General features: G+C 35.0%; 1 non-coding gene across 1 annotated transcript; it reads right to left on the bottom strand.

Annotated features, from left to right (window-relative positions):
- Nucleotides 1-57: 57 nt before the first annotated feature.
- TRNAK-UUU lies at nucleotides 58-129 on the bottom strand. The gene has a single exon. It is a non-coding gene; the product is annotated as a tRNA-Lys (tRNA).
- Nucleotides 130-20913: the final 20784 nt, after the last annotated feature.

Consider the following 20913-nt stretch of genomic DNA (forward strand, 5'->3'; position numbering starts at 1 on the left):
AAACTTTATCTTGCCGATACTGAAATGTTTCAAATTAGAAGGGGAAAAAAAAAGTTGCGCCGACTAAGGGGATCGAACCCTTGACCACGGGATTAAAAGTCACGCGCTCTACCACTGAGCCAAGTCGGCTTGGCATGCACATTGGCGTTTCGTTAAAGGATTTGACAAATTTGAGCGATACTGGCCCAGCCCATGTAGCGCCAGCACACCGAGTCCTCGCGTCAAACACATGGTGACATCATCACACACTATTATAAAATGCATGTATGATTGTACGTTAATAATGTCTCAATTTTTGCGTATATATTATTCATTGGTAGGTACAGTAGAACCTCTATACAAGAATATTCTAAAATCATAAAAAATTATTCTTATATAGAGGCTATTCTTATATGGAGGTCTACCTTCGAAAGACCAAAAGGAATTGTTATACACGTACCTAAAAAAAATACATACATAATCAAAGGAAACACCAAAATGTAATATAAATGTTGTTTAGTTTACAAATATGGATATATGAAGTTTGGTATGCACCACAATTCCCTCCAACCAGGACATGGGAAATGTGCAAAACTAAGTCTCAAATCCACTTAGAAGTAAAAGGATCTAGCAAAATGGTTACAAGAATCTCTTCATCTTAAAATGTGATGTATGACAAGACCTATAGTATTTATATTTTAATGTCAATTATTCTTTTATGGAGGTAAGTTCCTTAAGACGGGATCGAAAAAAAATATGACTTATTCCAATATGGAGTTTATTCTTAAATATAATTGGCCCAAGTCGGAGCCATAAATTTTTATTCTTATATGGAGGTTATTCCTATATGGAGTATTCTTATATATAGGTTCTACTGTATATGCTTATTTTTACATACATCTGTTATTTATTAGCATTGGTAGAGAAATTATATTCGTAGCATACGCATTTCAATGGACATGTCACTAATTTTTTAACGTGTCAGTGTCCTAGTTTTCGAGAAGTTAATTATGTCCCCGCCCGCATCAGAACTACCGACCCCTAAATTTTTTGGGACATAATAAAAGTTATAATCTATTTTAACTACCCAACAAATTTTCCTAAACTTTTTAGTAAAACTTTCATTTTAGTCCCATGCCATCTCAATCTGTTCAACCTGTTACTATTTAATCCTACTAGCAATCACAGGATCAAGACTATTATTTATTTTAACATAAAGCCAATTTCCAAAGTCGACCATAATTAACAATGTCATTGTAATGCCAACTACTTTGAATACCAAAAACAGGAATCCAACTATCCAAAGCTAAATTAGCATTCATATCATAACCAATTTTCCGGATGCAAATTTTCTTCACTATTTCCTGCTCCTTCCTAATACTAGAAAAAATCCAAGATGAATAATATATTCGAAGCTTATGAAAATGATGTTTTATGTGGAAGTATTTCCATACGAGGATAAGAACCCAAAAAGCAATCGGTTTTTACAACATTTTCTAGGCAGTTTTGCTAATAGAGAGATTTATTTCGTGGGGTTTCTAATGCCTAACTCCACCACTACACTTTGGAGTACAAAATTTACTTCAAGCTTTGGTATACGTAGCTTTTTGTTGTTATCCTTATTCCACATAAAGTCTATTTGGACTTTGTCAAATTCATGAAGGTTTTTTTTAGGTTATACAAAGCATTGCATTTAATGATTAGGGTAATTAAACACAGTCGATTTAATTAGAACTGTCCTACCATCTTGATTTAAGAGTTTAATTTCTCGTTCATGGAAAGACTTATAAGATTTTTCCAATAAGGCTCAAAATTAAGAGATTCAACTCCATTAGGGAAAAAAAAAGGAATTTCCAGATACTTGTCATCCTTGGAAATCCTCTTAACCTTGATCATTTCAGCCATCTATTTACAGTGTTTATTATGTACTTTTATACTAAAATAGACCCCAAATTTGTGGTAGTTAGCAATATATATTAGAGCACTGCTCGGTTGAACTCGCAAGTTTTGTCATCTCAAGCTTGTTGTCAATGTTAGATGCACAAAACTATATATTGATTTCTAGTCTACTTAAGTCAAGTCTCGGACTAGGATTAGAGTTTGGTAGTTGAGTATCAGACATCACTAAATAACCCCCGAAGATTGAAAACTGATGATCAAATGAAAACACTTGGAGAAGTTTATTGACAAAGAGGTATGTGCAGACTGAACCATTCTATTCACTCACAATATTACCATTCTATCGATATGAGACTATGTCGTATGACTTCTAGTAGATATAATATTACAAAGAAAAAGTTTCGAGTGAAGCTTGTCTTGTTAAACATCTCGAATGTAATTCAAGCAATGTACATTCATAGGTCCTTAGCAATCTTAGTTTGAAACAATTTATTGTTCAAGAACTATTCTTTTTCAAATGGATCACTTGGAAATTGCCCAAGTAATGATATTTATATCTATGGTGATTGGGAATATTTCAAAACATCAAAAGAGAGTTTTCAGAACTACTGAATTCTGGACTCAGGGTAGGTATGCATACCTAGTACGCGTGCCCTAGATATATGATGTTCTGAAACATAGGTAGGTACAATACCCAGTATGTGTACCATGAAGTTCTGAATTCGTGAATGGGGGATTGGGGGTACACATACCCAGTACGCGTACCTTAAGGGCCTGAGTTCGTGAATATCCTAAGGGTTTGCATACCCAGAACGCGTACCTTGGCTATCTGAATTCACGGACTGGTTCATAGGTATGCATACCTACCCAGTACGAATTAAGCAGATGCTCATGAACTATTTTCACAAAATACGTTTAACATCACTATAAATCTCATGAATACCTCTAAGACATCTCTGATCACTAAAACACCCTGTGTATATTCATCATGATTTAAGTTTTAAGTGTTTAAATGAACACGATATTGCTCATTAGTTCTAAAAGCATACTTGTCATGAACTATCATTATACAAGGTTCTGGCACCCGGACCATATTGTATATTCTTCTATGTAATTTCAAGACAAACTTATCACATGCTTACACGAACTCCTAACAAGAGTTTCATCTAAATAGATAAAGTGTTTGCTTGAATCTCAAAGTTATCTTAGTTCGAATTCTAAGCAACCCTACTCTTGAAAATCTACAAATAGAGAGAATCAAATTCAATCCCTTCTAGTTTTTCTATGAAAAACATAATTAGGTTAACGACTTAAAGACTTCACTTAGGGATTCGTGAATCCAGGTCCGACCTTCTTTACCTTGATAGTTTATGTATCTTAATCTTGTTCTTTCTGTTGTCGAGGTTATCGTTAATCTCCTTCAGGAACGAGATAGGTAGAAATCGCGAAGTTCTCTTCATCTTAGACATTATGATTCCTCAAGATAGATATATATCTAAAACTCTTCTTTATTGGTCGGTTTAAGATTGTTCTTGAGAGATGGTTAATAATCCAGGCTTCTCAGCTAACTAAGTGTAAGTGTTCCAGATTTGTGAGGTTTTCTAGCTTTGTCTTTTGCAAACAGATTTACTAGCCTTGATCTATTAAATCTAAAGGGAAATCAAATAGGCTTATCTATTAGGAGAAAATTGGTATGAAAAGTCTTCAATTGCGTAGAGCCTCGCGAGGTTCAAAAGATATAAGGAGCACTACTATAACTATTGCTTGGAGGGTGAATTCAGTCTCAACTACATTCCAGTCCAAAGTCTGATAGTAGGCTTAATAAAGTTTGGTATCCAAATCTGGACGAGGTCCGGGGTTTTTATGCAGGTACAAATTTCCTCGTTAATAAAACTTATGTCTTATGTTTTCTGTTTTTAGCATTATACTGTTTTATCTTTATAATAGGACTAGCACAAGTAGTATGTAATAAATCTTAGTAGATAAGTCCATACTAAATGCGAACTATTGTAAGACTCATTCTTGTAGAGTTCATATCTTCAAAGATAGATAACAAGTTTCATACTTGGCAGAATTCAGATCCTCTCTTTATTTGGATATGACTAGATTGCTCTTGAGTATTGATTTTTTAGATCGTCCAAGTATTCTTTTATACAATCAGGCTCATGGACTTTATTGTATTGACTTTCTGATTGTGAAAAGAAATAGATATAAGCTATATATACATATTGTTCAAGGATCTTTAATAAGATCCACATGCAATTTTATCAGGTTTTGTCCATACAGGCTGCCGAATAAAAAAATTGGTGGTGTACTTGGTACCCTCTCATTTTCAATATCAACTTCACATAAAATGAAACAATCATATATAAAGAGAATATGACTAATACTTGGACAATTTTTATTTATTTTAACACCATCAAAATGGTTACTACCCTTGATATGCAAACACAACCCAGACAAACCTTCAGGAACAATGATAAACAAATAAGGAGATAAAAGGTCTCCTTTTCTGAAAACCATTGAAGGATGAGGAGTATACCTAGGACTCCATTTAATAATACGGTAGATTAAACAAATATCGAAAATTAATTCACACAATTTTGTACTAAAGCAAAACCTTTAAATAATTCTAGTTTAAAAGGCAAGTATCCTTTTTTAGACTTATTAATTTTCAAGTTGTTTTTGAGTGAGCCTATTGTTCTTGCCATAGATTACTGAAACAAAATTGTTTTGTCATTGAGAATCGTCACAACTCTTAGGAAGTTGCTTGGTTTATTTGTGTTTTTTTCTCCTTGGATTGTCATGGAAAGAATCATCTTTAAAATAAGGATTTGTCCCGGTATACTTTCCTAGCGAACTGTTAGCTTTTATATTACCTTGATATCCCTTTTCATTCTGCTGGTGAGATTTTTGCATTCTGCTACAATGTTATCCATCTGCGTAGTTTCTTTTGGGAATATTTTTGGTCATTTTTTTGTTCCACATGGTGCTTTATTGCGATTATGTTTATCCACTTCCAAGTGTGTTTCGAAACTATTGACCTTGTCATCCAATCATTCTCTCCAAACTTTATGATTGGGGTTGTTGCGACAACTTTATGACAAATAGATTTTTGGTTAACTCTGAGTTATCTATCCTTTCTCCAATATGGAACATCAAATCTTGTTTTCAACTTACAAAGTTGTTTCTTGCTATGATTCTGATGATTATGAAAAAACTTTGTATAACACTTACATGCAAATCTTGTTCTATCATACATCATGATAATTTTGTTTCCTAAATGTTAGACATATTATAACCTGAATTGTCAAGGGAAGCAGTTTACTTCTTGATGTAAGTTTAACCACTTCTTTTGACACCCAACTTAGTGTATCTTGAATCTCATTGGCTTTCTTATTCCATTTACGAAACATGCATCCCCTCAAGTGACTTTTATTTCCATAATAAAAATATTGTTTTGTAACATAAGGAATCTGATACTTATTGTTATCTTGACGTAGATGCACTTTCTTTGGAGCTTGATGGATCTTGTTGTTTCCATCATTGATCGAATGTGCTGGATTTGCACCTTTGACATTTGTGGGTGATTTTTATTTAATGATTACCTTTAAAGCCTTTGGTTGGATAAGATTTTTGGTCTCGACAAACTTTACCTATATAGCTCTATGCTAGTACTAGAACCATATATATTCTTTCATAACCCAATCCTCAAGTATAACTGTGATTTATGTTTGCTCCCAATATAAAGATAAGTTTGCACGAGCTATTTTTTTGAATCTTTGCAATTTCCCACCTTTTCTTCTTCGAACTTTTTGTTTTTTTGAAGAGCAACAACTAGTTGTTCGCTCAGTTATTTTTCTCGAGAAAGACTTGCACTTGCTTTGTCTTCAAGGTTTAGCATTCATTGATAATCATTACCTACTTCTATTATAAAAAGCTTTTCTTTTAACTTTTCGAGATCTTGATAATTTTTTTCACATTCAAGAGTCTTTGAATTTAATATTTTTATACTTTTTTTACAAATCTTTTCACGAAATAAAGCTTATTTGTCTAGTCTTTCTCTGATGGTAATATCTCTAATGTGGCGTCTATTTAAAATACCATCGACTTTCTTTTTCAAGATATTTTTTTCAAGAGAAAGCATTATCATTTGCTTGATATAACATGTTATATCTTGAATTGCTACTCTTGCAGCTTCAGATTCCAAATCACCGGATTCATAAAATAAAATAATAAAAATTCAACTTGACAAACTCATCCAGTCTAATATGCTCATACTAGATCTTTTCAAAGATTTTTTCTGACCTTGGTAATAACGAGGAGGCTTCTCCGGGGTTTAATTCTAGACTTCCAACAAAATCATGTCTATTGTGTTCCATATCCTAACTTGAAAAGAAAAAGGTGTCGACCACACCAGCAATTCTTTTTTGATGCAGTCAAGATTAAATAGACAAGGTGACCTTGATTATAATCTATATTCAACAAGGAATGGATTATGGAATCCACCAAGGTGTTATTAACGCGCAAGTATATTAATTAATTATAATAAAATAAATATAATATAAAGACAAACTAAAAGGCACAAAACACAAGATTTTGTTAACGAGGAAAACTGCATGATAGAAAAATCTCGGGACCTAGACTAGTTTTGGATGTTCTCAGGATTAAGCCGCTATATTCTTTTCAACAAAGAAACCTCTTCTAGTTGAGACCAAATAATCTAACCCATAGTTACTCAGTTTTCTGAATATCTTTGCGCGTACAATCAAGATGACCAACACATACGAATCTTTTAACATGAGTTTGTTACTGTCAAGTATTGCTTCATATTCCCTCGTAATTGTTAGAGCATTGCTCATCCAAACTCACAAGTGTTGCTATATCAAGCTTGTTGTCAAAAACAATATCTTGATTTCTAGTCTACAATTAGTTAAGCCTCAGTCTAGGATAGTGGAGTTTCGAAACGAACCAGTCATTATTTGCGTTATACCTTTTGAAGGCGAAGATCAACCGAAGCTTTTGGGGAACTTCATCAACAAAAGGTAAGTGAAGACTGAACCACCTATTTCTCAAGTTATATTCACTTTTATATCTTGAGACGATTGTCGCACAACTAATTAGACTAGCTTGCATATACAAGAATTTCGAGTCGAGAATTAATTATTTAGTTTACGAATTTCTCGAAATATAATGACTAAGCTTAATGAACATTTGTTCATACTTGATCAAATTCGATGGAGAACAATTTATTGTTCGGAACCAAATCATGACTCAAGTTTATCATTTGGAAATAGCCTGGAACAATGAATGTGTCATTGATGTTATTCAGGAATGTTTCGAATCGATTTAGAGAAATATAGAATTATTATATCCGGAATTTTTCTGAAGCCGTATTACATGTATTTATACATGTATCGGAGTAGCTATATATCGACTTTCAGATTTGTGTGATATGCATACTCGTATGGATATCATGGGAAAATCTGTTTGTTTCGTGATACGGATAGGTATGTATATTCGTATACAAATCATTGTGAAACTGTGGTAAGGGAACCAAATTAAAATAATCAAACCGGTATGCGAGCCAAAACAATTCTATGTTCTAGAACCAGTTTAGTACCCAAACCGGTACGTAAACTGAACGTTATGTGAACTCCGGAACCGGCAAAGGTCCAAAGTTTGCAAACCGGTACGTGAACTAAAATGTTCTGTAGACTCCGGAACTTTGAATTAGTTCAAATTTTGCAAACCGGTACGTGAACTGAAAAGTTCTGTAAGAGTCCGGAACTCGGTAATTTCATAAGTGTGGAAACCGGTTTATGAACTGAGAAGTTCTGTTGACGCTGGAACTCGATCATTGCATATAAGTTTGCAAACCGGTCCATGTACTATAACTCAGACGATTCACGAACAATTCAAGTACTTGTACTCTGTACATTTACAAACTATGTCGATTGTGATTCAATTGCGATTAAATTATTTCCTTGAAGTAATTTACATTTGATCAACTCTCTAATTAACACTAGCCTCATTTGATTACATAATTGTGACTCTAATGTCTTGTGAACATGAAAATGAATGTTAAGCTTTAAGTTCAAATAGGCTAGTTTCGTCTAACCATATTGAACATAGTCTTTATACACGGTTCAGTTACGGTTTACCTAACCATAGTGTATCTTGTATATGTGAATAAGATTGGAAGATTTCATCTAACGTTGAATATTGATTGATTGGTTCCAAAGCTATGTTAGCTTAATTAAACCTAAAGCAACCTAGGCTTTGAAGTCTATATAAGAGGAACTCTTGGCAACTGGGACCTTTGAATCTTGACACTACTTTTTGGTGTGTCCTAGTTGTATCTAGAGTCGTCCTCTCCAAAAACCCTTTTTAGGGTTTAGCGACTACAAATACTTCACTGGGATTCGTGAAACCAGGTTTAGTTATCTTTTATCTTGATAACTTGAGTATCCTGATCTTGATTGTTTGTAGAGCCTTGCTCCATAAATCAAGATAGATAGTAAACAACAAAGTCTCTTCGTCTCATACTTTGTTAATTGCGCAAGTTTTATACTTGTGAGGTGAATAATAATCAAGGTTGCACTTCGGGTTGCATAAGTCCAGATTTTGAGGATAGCCAGACTTTTGTCTAAGTTGCTATGGATTTCCATCACCTGGATCTATCATTTGATCCGATCATCCCTTTAGATCGTAAGTAGGCTTAATCTGTGGGAGGCAGATTTGGTTTAAAGTCTTCAATTGAGTTGAAGCAACTCTTAGTTGGTGTGAGACCGTCTAAAGGAATCAATTGCGCAACGTCTTGTTGGGATTCAAGAGGTGTAAGGAGCGTGACTGTACCTGAATCAGTGGGGGACTGAGTTCAGGCTCAACTACATTCCAGACCGAAGTTAATTGGTAGTAGGCTAGTGTTTGTAGCTGCTTAATACAGTTTGTTGTGTAATCTGGACTAGGTCCTGGGGGTTTTCTGCATTTGCGGTTTCCTCGTTAACAAAACTTCTGGTGTCTGTGTTGTTCCTTTTTCCGCATTATATTGTTTATCTTTATAATTAAAATATCACAGGTTGTGCGTTGATCAATCACAGTAGCTAGGTCCAACCTTGTTAGTTTGATAAGACATTATTGATCCTTGGACATTGGTCTTTGGTACCGTCCAAGAACTCTCTTTGTAGTTAGGTTCACTGAATTCAATTTTGTAAACGTTTTAACAAAAAGAGAGAGAGAGAAATATAACTTTAGGCACTTTCCTTGATTGAGTTTTTACTCACGGAGCTGTGTTGAGTTTGTCCATACAGATTGCCTAAGAAAAAGTTGGTGGTGTATTTTGGTACCCCCGGCGTTTTCAGTTGGTATCAGAGCAGGCAAACACGTTAAAACCTAACAAGTCTGTGTTTGAAGCAGTCTGATTATATGGACAGAGATGAAATCTCTAATAAACGCTGCACCAGTTTAAATGAAACTCTTTCAATGGATCTTGTAAAAGAGTCTGACTTGTCAAACTCTTCTAGAGACGAACACTGTGATTCCATAACACAGTCGGATATTGATAAGTGTCGTCCCCCCGTTATACAGATGAGTCTGACTCAGAAGTAGAACGGGAAGTATCAAAAGGAAAGCTCTGAGATTTTCAAGACAAGGTTATCTCGTGAATATAATTCCTTGAAGATCGCTCAACGAACGAGTAAGATTTCTGCTCTGAGTTGCGATAGTGAATCCAAAGAAACTACCATGATGACAACTTTTGTACAAGGCGATGAACTATAGAAAGTAAGAACAGATTCTGTTCATGATTCAAGAAAAATCGCAATCAAAAACTAATGATCAAAGCACTGCTTTGATAGGAAATGATCAGTTGAATTCCTCTGATAAAACTATGTCTCCAAGAAGGAAAAGTTCTTTACGAAACAAAACTGTCAAGACTATACATTCTGATTTCATTCAAACTCAGAAAGTGTGCTTCTTTTGTAATACTAAAGGTCATGTTCAAAGAAAGTATAAACTGAGGTTGAAAAGCTTTCAATTTGACTGTTTTCAAGACACCTTGGAATTTATTCTAAAAGGTGTTACTGATATTCGGATGTCTGAACCTCTTGAGGTAAGACCACATGCAAGCAATTATGCCTCCAGAAATTCCAGCACTTTATTGTCCACGAATATTCGAACAAACCAAAAGGGTAGTGTGCAAAATATGTTCAAAAAAGAATCTTGTGAAACCTTCTCAAATATGGGTTCGAAAGAATACCTATATACCTCCGAAAAGGGTAGAAACGTTTGAAACAACTCAACAAGCTAACCTGAATTTGATTATTATAGGATAAAAATACCTTATCTACAAGATGTCCGTTTCAAGACAAGGAACGTCTGGTAAGAGCTCTAATCATATTTCTTATTTTGATGATAGTAATTTCTATGATCACTTTTCGCGTTTCAAAAGAAAGAGCAAAATAAAAAACAATATTTTTCCAGTGGTGAGTATACAACTCACCCTTGTGCAAACTAGGCACAGGTCTTGGAGCCGTATCCATAAAAATCCTGCTGGATAAGGATCTCTGTGTAAAAGGTATACTATTTGCCTCAAGTAGTATTTTTTTTGATAAGCAACAATCCTTTCATATTGCAACGTCTTATAAGTTGAGTCAGATCTGAACATTAGAATTATTAAGGTGACATTCTCTGTTAAAATATTCTCATGATTATTGTTTTCTTGTACTCTAAACTTATGTTTGTTGATCTAAGAATACATTCATACTCAAGGAAGTGTATTGTCATCCCAAAGAAGAATGATTGCGGTTTAGATAAATTGTCGTGTGCTCTTTATGTTTTTTACCCTCATATATTTTTTTTGTTTGTTTTTCCAAAACCCCTTGGTTCGACCGGTCCCGCACCTTCAAAAGGTACACGTATCTTTCTATTGACTGTGCGAAACCCTAATACCTAACCAAGGTCACGAACCGTCGTTCATCCCAAGGAATATTCTTTCCTTTATATACCATTACCTTGATTGAGAAAATCTCTTCCTAGGTTCCTCAACCAAGCATGTATCCTATTCTCGAATTCTTGAAAGCATGGAGAAATCTCTTAATCGCGACGGTATTGAAACAAGAGGAAAGAAGATAACACTGGTTGATGACGAAGTTATTGATTCATCCGAGACTCCGCCTGATGTGAACTGCTACTTTTCTTATGATCATCAAGATATTGAATGGTAAGAGATGATTTTTGCTAATGTTGTTTATGATTTCCTTTTGAAGAAGCTAAACTAGAACTTGTTGAAACACTAAAGAGTTTGGACATGTTAAAAACTGAGTTGAAAAAGGTTTCAGCTAGCCTTGTTCTCATGAAATCTCATGTTTGTGAACTACTCAATGAGGATATTTTCTCTGAAGAGCTTGTGGATACAGTTTATGACAAATTCAGGGGTCTCAAAACCGATGAAGAATCTGGAAAAATCTAGTTTGTTTTGTTTCTTTTTTATTTTGTTTAATATCTAGGAAACTACCTTTGAGAATTTTATTCTTGAGAAGGATAACTAGGGTTTCGTATAACAAAGATTGTGATTACACATATCTATTTCCAACGTTTTTCATCTTGAATGCTTTTAGATTTATTTATTTAAATTCTAGAATTGTTGGAAGATGAACTTGCGGTATGTAATCATTATTGGTTTAATTATTGCAAAAATTCTTATGAAATATCTGTGTCTTTACGTTCTCGTGAATCAAGCTAATATTTCATATATGCTCAAAAGTAAAATCTATTATGTTTTTATTAACGGAAAATAGAACACAAACTCTTTGAGATTTTTTTTCGCAGTATTTATCTTTTTGTGATCACACTTTTGTGTTTTGCTGCTTGACACACTCCGTAAGATTCTCTTATGTTGAGTAAAATCGAGTAAAATTGTCTCGTTGTTCGTAACCGTCCTTGAGATTAATTTATGTTGATACTATGGATACAAATACTTGTGATTTGTTAATGTCCAAAATCCTTCTTTTTCACGAAAGAAAGGTCACTCATGTTATTCTTTCGAGAGTGACATTTTTTTGGGGGAGATTTCTTAAATATACTTGTGCTTAATTGCTATATCTTTGTGGGGAGTGTGGATGTGGAATTATAAAGGGGATGCTTGTATCTTTTGAATCTCCTAGGATGAGCCCTAAGTATTTATTACTATGTGATATCATCTAAATAAGTTTATATGAGGAGTTGCATTTTAACTATATTATTATGTAGTATCTCCATCTTCCTTAAAACTTGAGATATCTTTTGGTTGTATTCATTACGATCCCGCGATTTTCGTACCTTTGTTAATTTTATTGACAAAAAGCAGGAGAATTATTTAGTAGTTTCATACTACATACTGAAAATGCGGTGGTCTAACAACCACACCCAACAATTCGTTTGGCAATCTGAGAGGACTTACTCTAATAAACTTTCTAGAGAATCAACTAGACAGACAAACTCAATCTAGAATAAAGTATATCAAAGAGTTTAATATATCTAACTATTAATTCAATCCGTAATCAGCAAATAGAAATCTGCGAGCCCGATTGAATATAACAGGAGTTACTTGAACGGTAACAAAGACCAATGTTCAAGTGTCAATCAATGTAAATCAACAACCCAAGGTTGGATATTCTAATTGATTGATCTTAACGCACAACCTGTGATATTTCAATTATATAACAAAATATAATGCGAAAAAGAAATAACACAGACACCAGAATTTTGTTAACGAGGAAACCGCAAATGCAGAAAAACCCCGGGACCTAATCCAGATTGAACACCACACTGTATTAAGCCGCTACAGACACTAGCCTACTACCAATTAACTTCAGACTGGACTGTAGTTGAACCCTAATCAATCTCACACTGATTCAAGGTACAGTTGCGCTCCTTATGTCTATGATCCCAGCAGGATACTACGCACTTGATTCCTTTAGTTGATCTCACCCACAACCAAGAGTTGCTACGACCCAAAGTCGAAGACTTGATAAACAAATTTGTCTCACACAGAAAAGTCTATAGGATTGAATAAATCTGTCTTTCATAGAAATACCCAAGAGTTTTTGTTCCGTCTTTTGATAAATCAAGGTGAACAGGAACCAATTGATAAACCGGTCTTATATTTCCGAATAACAACCTAGTATTATCAATCACCTCAAAATAATCTAAAACATATGATGGCGAAACTAGATATTATGGAATCACAAACGATGAGACGAAGATGTTTGTGATTACTTTTTTATCTTGCCTATCGGAGAAACCTCAAGCCAATTTTATAATTTTACTCGTACGATAGATACAACAAGAGCAGATCACTTAACTACAAGAAAAATAGTTCGGTCTGTCTTCACAATCCCAATGAAGTCTTTAAGTCGTTAACCTACAGGGTCTCAAGAAGAAACCTAAGGTTAAAGGAGAATCAACTCTAGTTATGCAACTAGTATCACACAGGAGGTGTGGGGATTAGGTTTCCCAGTTGCTAGAGTTCTCCTTTATATAGTTTTCAAATCAGGGCTTGCAATCCAAGTTACCTTGGTAACAAAGCATTCAATAATCACCGTTAGATGAAAAATATGATTCAACCAAGCTAATATCTTTCAACCGTTAGATCGAACTTAGCTTGTTACACACAAATGAAATGTACCCTCATTTAGGTTTATGTAACCGTACCCCAACGTGTACACCATGTTGGTTCACAAATAGTTAACCGAGGTTAGCCATATGATTACTCTCATATCAACCTTATTCATCTTAACCATAACTACTTCAAATGACTCAAATGAAACTAGTTAAAGAGTTGTTCAATTGTATGGAAAACACAATTGAAACAAAATCGGTTTGATTCACTTGAATCAATCATGAACATTATAGCCACGGTTTGCAAAGATTGCATTCCTTCTGATTTAAATATTTAAGTTCATGAACTGACCGATTTGATAAAGTAACCATCTTAAGTATGCGTACGGGTATGCGTACTTAAGCAACCAGATTTGAGCTTGTTTAGTTTCCAAACTCAGCAGAAATTTTCGGTTCGAGAACTTCCGCCAGTATATGTACGGATACGCATACTTAAGGTGACTAGTTAAGAGTTTGTCAATTCCCAAACTTGGCAGAATTTTTCGGTTCGAAAACTTCCGCCAGTTTGTGTACGGGTACGCATACTTAACCTGTCTCCTTCACCAATTTAGTATACACACATATGCATACACTTGGCTCCCGGTTTATGGATTTATACACTAATGTGCGAACACACTATATATGCTTATATCCAAAGATGGTTACATAATCTCAACTCTTCATTTCAATCATTGAAACTTTCTTAGAGGATGTCAATAGCCGTTTTCACACACTATTAACATCAAATAAATTTTCAAGTTATTGAAATGATCATTATCGAAACATTCCAAGTCTACACCAAATGATTGTATTACACAAACCATGTAAGATGTTACTCGGAAATTTTCTCATGATATAAGATGAACTTGGTCGAAGCGAAAGCTTGCCAACACATATTTCGAGAAATATGTAAGCGAGATATACTCAGCTCGAAATCTCAAATATGTATATAGAAAACTATATCGTAACACGACTTATGTATCACTATAGGATATATAAAAGAAATAGACTTTCCTAGTGATAGATGAGTTTAAGTCTCCACATACCTTTTGTCGATGAAGTTCCACAAGCTCCCCTTAGTAGTTCTTCGTCTTTAAATGATGAACGTCGTGAAATCTAAGATCAACTACACAATCTATTTCCTAGTCCGAGACATCTATAAATAGGCTAGAAATCAAGACTTATAGTTTTGATCACTAACATTGACAAACATGCTTGAGATAGAAACGCATGCGAGTTCGACCGAGCAATGCTCTAACAATCTCCCCCTTTGTCAATTTTAGAGACAAAACTATCAATACATATGGATTACAAAATAAATAAAAATTGTAGCTTCTCCTCCAAATGCTTTATCTCCTTGGCATCTTCAACATGACTCAAAATCTTCGTCACTTCCAAGTACTCCAATGATTCTAAAGGTTGTAAGTTTAGCATCATCGTTGTTGAGGATCCGTAGCGATAACAATGAGAAAACAAATGCTCTCAATCATTGTTTAATATACAGTGTCATAGTATTATTACACAGCATCAAAGTTCAATTGTATCACAACTTTGACAAGAATACTATGGTGATATGTATCACTCCCCCTTAGTCAATACTTCATCTCAACATGAAAACCACCCACCCCCTATATAATGATCCGAAAACCATATGTATTTGTAGTGTGAACTACACATTAATTCTCCCCCTTTTTTTCAATAAAATTGGCAAAGGTATGAAAATTAGTGGGATCCTAATGAAATTTTCATAGAGATAAGTCATGACCAAAAGCGAATAACATACCAACAAATTTAGATGCAATCATATAGCCGAAGTTAAATGCATTCATCAAGGAGTTTATAAAGATACAAGCTAACCCCTAAAATATTCCACAGCCGCATTCCCGACAAAGAGATGGAAATTAAGCACAAGTTCAAAAGAACTCTCCCCCATAAAATGTAATTTCCGAAAGAACAACAAAGGCGACCTTGCTTTTACAAGAAAAGAAGGATTTCTAACGAACACTAGGATACTTGACAAAAACTTCTACTAGAAACAAATGCAAACATGAAACAATACTACTCAAGGAATTCCAAACACAATTGCCTAATTAGATCAAGATAAAAGCTGGGGAAAGAGTTATGGAAAACTAATGAACTAGAAAAACACCAATAGACTTCCGTAGGTGCTGAAAAGTGGCAGTGTCTAACAGTTTGGTAAGAATATCAGTCAATTGTTGTTCAGAAGGCACAAACTCCATAGTAATGATACCATTTTCATAAATATCTCGAATAAAATGGTATCTTATGTCTATGTGCTTAGTCCTTGAGTGCTCAACAGGATTCTCAGTGATTCGAATCGCACTTGAGTTATCAAAAAAGATCTTCATTTTTCCTGAATCAATTCCACAACATTTGTTTCATCCATAGGATTTAAGTACAACATGATCCGACAACAATGTATTCTGCTTCACATGTTGAGAGAGATTGTGAATTTTGTTTCTTGCTATGCCAAGCTACAAGATTCATCCCTACATAGTAGAATCCCCCTGATGTATTTTTTCTGTCTTCTACATATCCTGCCCAATCAACGTCTGAATAGGCAGTAAGATCAGTGTTAGTATCAAAAGTGTAAGAAAGACCATACCCGACAGTGTGATTGATGTAGCGTATGATCCTCTTTGTGGCAGCAAGATGAGATTCCTTTGGATTTGCCTGAAACCTAGCACAACAACCAACACTAAACGCAATGTCAGGTCTCGTGGAAGTGAGATACAAAAGACTTCCAATGATATATCGATAAAGTTTTTGATCCACATTTACTCCTTTCTCATCTCTATGTAGTTTACCCGTGGTAGGCATAGGAGTCAGTTTTGAAGTTGACTTATCAAGCCCAAATCTTGAAACAAGATTTTTAGCATATTTTTCTTGTAATAAGTAAATTCCATCCTTGTGTTGTTGAATTTATAAACCCATAAAGAATTTTAATTCACCAACATTGCTCATTTCAAACTCCTTGCCAAGAGAAACTTGAAAATCTTTTGCGAGTTTCTCCGATGTTGATCCGTAGATGATATCATCTACATAAACTTGAGAAAATACAACATCTTTCCCACTCCATTTGGTAAACAATGTTTTATTAGCTCCACCTCTTGAAAAACCTTTCCTAAGAAGGGAAGTAGTTAGTTTTTCAAACCAGGCACGAGGTGCTTGTTTCAACCCGTACAATGCCTTGTTAAGCTTAAGGACATGATCGGGAAAGTCAGGATTTTCAAATCCCTTAGGTTGAGCGACATAGACCTCTTCCTTTAAGTTTCCATTTAGGAAGGTGGATTTAATGTCCATTTAAAACAGCTTAACCTTAAGATAAAAGTATGAGCTAATAATAATCTAATGGACTCAAGGCGTGCCGCAGGAGCAAAGGTTTCGTCAAAGTCGATTCCTTCGATTTGTGAATATCCTTGAGCGACATGTCTTGCTTTGTTCCTGAAAATGGTGCCGAACTCATCAGGCTTGTTCTTAAATATCCATTTAGTACCAACAATATTGACATTGGGAGGACAAGGTACAAGTTTCCATACATCTTATCTTTGAAATTGATTTAACTCTTCATGCATCGCATTCACCCATACGGGATCGCTAAGAGCTTCGTCAATATTTCTTGGTTCTACTTGTGAAAGATAACAACCAAAATTGCACATATTTTGAAGTTGTCCTCTTGTCTTTGCAGTAGTTACTCTTCCTCCAATGATACTGTTGGGATCATGATTCCTTTGAACCCAGAGGTGTCGTGGAGGGACACGTTATTTTTCAACAGGAGCAGCCTGATCAGTGCTCTTCTCCTCGCGACTAGAAAAATCAGGATCATTAACAGTAGGAATAACTTCAACTGATTCTGGGATTTCTTTGACTTTACCAGTTGTCTCGGTTGGAGGCAACTCAGCAGGAGGAATATCATGGTGAAAATTACTAATATCATCAATGATAACATTAAAAGATTCCATCATAACTTGGATTCTGAGATTGAACACTCGGAAACCACGAATATCAGAAGCATATCCAAGAAAAATACCTTCATCACTTTTCGAATCAAATTTCCCTTTCTGTCCACGATCCTTTAGAATGTAGCACTTACTGCCGAATACTCTGAGATAGTGTAAGTTGGGTTTCTTACCGTACCACAACTCATTGGGAGTGTTTCGGGTCTTTGACCGCAGATAAACAAGATTGATCAAATAGCAAGCTGTAAAGACAGCTTCACCCCAAAACCTTAATGGTAATTTTTTGTTATGGAGCATTACTCTTGCCATTTCCTAAATATTTCTATTCTTTCTTTCTGCAACTCCATTTGCTTGTGGAGTGATAGGTGGAGAATATTGTTGAATAATTCCCAGAGAGTCACGGTATTCAAATACTTTGGTGTCTTTGAACTCTGTGCCACGATCACTTCTAATTTTCTTTAGTTTGCGACCTTGTTCATTCAGGATTCTATTAAAAATAATCTTGAACTCACTGAGCATCTCATTCTTGTAAGCCAAAAATGCCACCCAACTGAATCTGGTGTAATCATCTACCATAACCAAGGCATACTTCTTTCCAGCCACTGTGGATTGTTGAATTGGGCCGAAAAGATCCATATGAATTAAATCAAGTGGAGCTTTGGTGAGAATATTTAGGGATGATTTGTGTGGAACTTTCTTTTGTTTACCCTTTTGACAGGCACCACATACACCTTCAACCTTAGCATTAATTTTGGGAACGCCTCTAACAAGTTCTTTGTTAATGATCTTAGTTAGAAGACGATAATTGATGTGAACAAAACGCTCATGCCAAAGATGTGTAGATTCCACTTTAGTCAAATTGCAACAATTGTTGAACTGAGAATCTACAAGATAACAATTATTTTTGCCACGTGATCCTTGAAAAATCACCTTTCTGGATTTATCAACAATGTCACATCCTTTATCATTGAAGACAACCTTATGGCCTTTGTCACAGATTTGACTAACACAAAGAAGATTAGCAGTCATACCTTTTACGTATACGACATCATGTATTTCAGGAACGCCTGGTAATTTTATTGTCCCCTTCTTTCTTATGCAGCAACGACTTCCATCTCCAAACGTCACTGGTCCACCATCAAAATCGCTTGAGTTGATAAACCAAGAGAGATCTCCTGTCATGTGTCTGCTACATCCACTATCAAAGAACCATTGAAAAGGTGATGTTGACTTTAGAGCAAAGGCTCCCATACTAGCACTACTAACCATATTTGGTTTTCTTGTTAGTATTGAGTGTCTTTTAAGAGAAGGTAAAAGTTGTACAACTTTCTTATGAAGATTACCCCCAACTTTTAATCTTTTCTTGAAAGAACCACATGCATGTTGAAAGTGATTATGAGCACCAGAAAACAAGCATGTTCCAACATCCTCATCCTTGTTCGAAAAGATCTGAGCACTATCAGGTTTCACACATCCTAGATCTCTCTTGTTACCTGATTTATGGAAATTCTTCAAGGAAGAATCAAAGGAGTTATTTAAAACCATTGAAGATGACTTTACAGATTTCAAATCCTTAAGCTTTGCAATTTCTGCAGCAAGATCAGAATTAATACGGATTTGTTCATCTAACTTCTTCTGGAGATCAACTACCTCTTCAGAATGTTCTCAAAGCACATATTTTTTGATATATACTTCGCAATGAAGACCATCAAATTTTCTTGTCAAACGATGTTTTTCGAGACAAAGAAAATTGATGAGTTTTTTTGAATCAGGATTCTCAACCTTATTGATGGTTTCTAGAATATGCTCAATGTTGAGTTTATCCATTTCTGGTGAAGCTTTTTCAGAGACAGTATCGTCCATACTAAGATCGCTACAAACACAGATTTATAAGGTTTTTAACGTGTTTTCATGCTCTGATACCAATTGAAAATACGGAGGTATAACAACCACACCCAACAATTCGTTTGGCAATCTGAGAGGACTTACTCCAATACACTTTCTAGAAAATCAACTAGACAGTCAGACTCAATCTAGAATAAAGTATATCAAAGAGTTTAATATCTCTAACTCTTAATTCAATCCGCAATCAGCAAATAGAAATCTGCGAGCCCGATTGAATATAAGAGGAGTTACTTGAACGGTACCAAAGACCAATGTTCAAGTGTCAACCAATGTAAATCAACAACCCAAGGTTGGATATTCTAATTGATTGATCTTAACGCACAACCTGTGATATTTCAATTATATAACAAAATATAATGCGGAAAAGAAATGACACAGACACCAGAATTTTGTTAACGAGGAAACCGCAAATGCAGAAAAACCCCGGGACCTAATCCATATGGAACACCACACTGTATTAAGCCACTACAGACACTAGCCTACTACCAATTAACTTCAGAATGGACTGTAGTTGAACCCTAATCAATCTCACACTGATTCAAGGTACAGTTGCGCTCCTTACATCTCTGATCCCAGCAGGATACTACGCACTTGATTCCTTTAGTTGATCTCACCCATAACCAAGAGTTGCTACGACCCAAAGTCGAAGACTTGATAAACAAATTTTTCTCACATAGAAAAGTCTATAGGATTGAATAAATCTGTCTCTCACAGAAATACCCAAGAGTTTTTGTTCCGTCTTTTGATAAATCAAGGTGAACAGGAACCAATTGATAAACTGGCTTATATTCCTGAAGAACAACCTAGTATTATCAATCACCTCACAATAATCTAAAAAGTATGATGGAGAAACTAGATATTATGGAATCACAAACGATGAGACGAAGATGTTTGTGATTACTTTTTTATCTTGCTTATCGAAGAAATAAATCTCAAGCCAATTTTACACTTGTACTCGTACGATAGATACAACAAGATCAGATCACTTAACTACAAGAAAAGTAGTTCGGTCTGGCTTCACAATCCCAATGAAGTCTTTAAGTCGTTAACCCACAGGGTCTCAAGAAGAAACCTAAGGTTAAAGGAGAATCGACTCTAGTTATGCCACTAGTATCACACAGGACGTGTGGGGATTAGGTTTCCCAGTTGCTAGAGTTCTCCTTTATATAGTTTTCAAATCAGGGTTTGGAATCCAAGTTACCTTGGTAACAAAGCATTCAATAATCACCGTTAGATGAAAAATCTGATTCAACCAAGCTAATATCTTTCAACCGTTAGATTGAACTTAGCTTGTTACACAAATGAATTGTACCCTCATTTAGGTTTATGTAACCGTACCCAAATGTGTACACCATGTTGGTTCACAAATAGTTAACCGAGGTTAGACATATGATTACTCTCATATCAACCTTATTCATCTTAACCATAACTAGTTCAAATGACTCAAATGAAACTAGTTAAAGAGTTGTTCAATTGTATGGAAAACACAATTGAAACAAAATCGGTTTGA

The sequence above is a fragment of the Papaver somniferum genome, unplaced genomic scaffold (assembly GCF_003573695.1).
Source record: "Papaver somniferum cultivar HN1 unplaced genomic scaffold, ASM357369v1 unplaced-scaffold_41, whole genome shotgun sequence".
In the NCBI taxonomy this organism is placed as follows: Eukaryota; Viridiplantae; Streptophyta; class Magnoliopsida; order Ranunculales; family Papaveraceae; genus Papaver; species Papaver somniferum.